The sequence below is a fragment of the Melospiza melodia genome, chromosome 24 (assembly GCF_035770615.1).
Source record: "Melospiza melodia melodia isolate bMelMel2 chromosome 24, bMelMel2.pri, whole genome shotgun sequence".
NCBI classification, from domain to species: domain Eukaryota; kingdom Metazoa; phylum Chordata; class Aves; order Passeriformes; family Passerellidae; genus Melospiza; species Melospiza melodia.
In genome coordinates, this window is record NC_086217.1 from 277,329 (window position 1) to 280,151 (window position 2,823).

Consider the following 2,823-nt stretch of genomic DNA (forward strand, 5'->3'; position numbering starts at 1 on the left):
AAAAAACAGCCAGGGTGGAAGGCAGCTGGGGATTTTTTATTCTCAATTTAACAATGAGTTGCAAAACCTGAAAAGCAAAAGTCATATACACAAGGTTAAATCCAGTCAGCATGCGCTCACACACGCAGAGACGAGCAGACAGACACAGCCACGTGCTCTCACACACACTCCTTCTTACACGCTCACTGTGGCCCTTCCTTGAGATGCTGAAGAAGGTGCTTTGACACATCTTCTGGCTGCCGCTCCTTGAGCTAAATGGCAGATCCTGGGGAAATCAGCAGCCTCGGCGACCTGTGAGACAACAGGAAGGGTCAACAAGTGGCTATCTGACAGCTAGGACTTGTCCCCACTCTGGACTGATGAATTTTCTACCCAAAATCCCACAAAAGACAGATGAACAGTAAAGTTGTTATAACTGTTCTACCTAACTGTGACTATGTGCCAGGGCAGGGCAGCTCCGATCATAAGTGGTACAGTCTACACACAATGTAAGCTGACGCATACAGTGCAAGTGTACACAGAGTGTAAGTACACACAATATAAGGCGACATGCTTACATGCAGTGTAAGTACAGACAATATAAGGCAATGCACTTACATTGCATGTACCTATGCTGGCTTATACTGTACGTACTTATACTGTATGTAAGTACATACAATATAAGCCAACATAGGAACATACAATATAAACCACGACTTAAGAAAACTCTCTGGAAGATTACTTATTGAGCCCTGTACCCTTTGAGAAGATGGAACCTATAGAACTACTGCAGTCACGTGAGGAGGGTGTAAGATGCTCCCTCTAGAAGTCCAAGAAAATGGAAAAAAAAGCACTACCAAAGCTGATAGTGAGAAGGAAGATGGATGAGAACATCTTGTCCCTGTGAGACATTCCTGTCTCAAAGAGTAAAAATGTAAAGATGCTGGAATAAGGGATATCCGGCAAGGAATGTGAGTAGAACATGGCACAGAAGAGAGCCGATAAAGCATTGAGATGTAACAAAGGCCTATGCCGTGGAAGACAATGGACACACACACCATAACATAGACACAGATGACATAACACAGAGACAAGTTGCAACTGCTTGGCACTTTCCCTTTAGGGACCCGAGAGTCCTAGCACAAGACGAGCCAGAGGCCAATGAGGCCAAGGGAAAGGAAGCCCTATGACAACAGCACGTGATGATGAAATGCAACTCATTAAAGGAAGTTAGGGCCAAAGCAGTTAGGAGGATGCTCGAGAGGCTCAGCAAGCCTAGAGAAGGAAGCGGACTGCCAGGTGACTGCAGCTACAGCTCCGGACCTGAAGGCGAGCTCCACGGGGGAAAGAGCCGTGACGACGTCAAGTCGAAGAAGGCTGATGACACAAAGTTCACGAGAATGTGGAGATGGGTAGGAATTGCCCTGCCCGGCAAAGGCTCTGGTGAGGCTGAGGAGAAACCCTCTCCCTTTACTTCCAGGGAGCCTGTCCCACTACAGACCTCTCCGCTAAGCTGACATCAGATTGCCTCCTGTGATAGTAAAGGCTTTTCCCCTTCTCCCAACCACTGGCCCCGACACTTAGCTTTTGGAAGACAAGCAGACAAAATCCATCCTCGGTCGGACGTGGACGTTGAGACGTTCTCAATGTGTGCGCTTCGGTGCTGCCGCTTCCAAGCTGTGGCTACAAGCCTGCCCAGGGTACCTAAGGCAAAACAGAAAACGTGACTATTGCCCTCAAAAACAGTAATCCCCGGGACTCCTTCGCACCCCTGCCCCAGCTCACCTCAAGTCTTGATTTGACTCCAGAGGCCGCCCGGAAGATACCTGCAAAAAGAAAATGTACACACTTAGCATGCTGCTGCATAACACTCACCTAGGAATCAGCCCGCCTAAACTCCGAGTCACCTGCCCTCCTCTCTTCCCCGGCATGCCTAGGGCAGCGACAGCACCTGCAAAGAAACAAAGCAGAAAAGCATGCTGAGATACTGTGAAAACACAACCTCCCAACCCTGACAAGTATGCTACACTGATACCTTAAGCTTGAACCCACCTGGCATGGGCATGCTGGGCTAGGATAGATGGCAAGCAGTCCATCTAAAATAAAAAGAGGAATAATACGTACCTAGAGCTGCACCAGAAACTGAGACCTCAGCAATAACAACTGTTTCGGTACCCTACTCAATGCTCACCTTGCCCACTCAGCCTTGACAGCTGCTCTCTGCCTTGACTTCCTAAAAATAAAGACAAAGAGCAGAGCTGCAGCAGCCACAATTTATGCTTCCTCTGCAGAGACAAACAGTGACTGACCTTCACAGGGGAATCCCCTCACCCAGAATGGGGGGCTCTGCCCTGGATTTATCCTTCTGCAACTAAAAGAAAGTTAGGATGAAAGTGAAAGGGCTGCAGGATAACTTATGGGCTCCACGTATCCTGTGTCCATCTACAAATCCCATCTAGAATCCAACTACACATTACAAATTCCAAGTCCCTGAGACTTCTCATATTGCACCAGGATATGCAGCAGGGCAGAACAGCAGCTCCAGCACAAATGTGTGGAGGACACAGGACACAGGACAGACAAGACGTGACAAACACTGGGGACACAACAGGAACGGAAATCTCTTAGCAAGGAAAATGGCTGCAAGGACTGAGAGAATGCAAAAGAAGAAGAGTTGAAGCTGATGGCGAGCTGATGAGGCTCAGAGAACCCTGGAGGAAGAAGATGCAAACAGAATGATTTATTCCAAAAACTGCAAAGATGGATGCCCGAGAATCCTACAGTCAGAATCCTCTCCCTAACCTCACATCCTTACAAGTCCTACTCTGCTATAATGGATCATTG

The 2,823-nt window shown here is 47.9% G+C and overlaps 1 long non-coding RNA gene across 1 annotated transcript; it reads right to left on the minus strand.

Moving 5' to 3' along the window:
- Window positions 1–206: 206 nt before the first annotated feature.
- LOC134428875 (uncharacterized) lies at window positions 207–2,530 on the minus strand. Its single transcript, XR_010030487.1, has 5 exons — window positions 2,171–2,530; window positions 2,032–2,075; window positions 1,887–1,930; window positions 1,765–1,805; window positions 207–1,683 (listed from the first exon to the last, which is right to left on the minus strand). It is a non-coding gene; the product is annotated as an uncharacterized LOC134428875 (long non-coding RNA).
- Window positions 2,531–2,823: the final 293 nt, after the last annotated feature.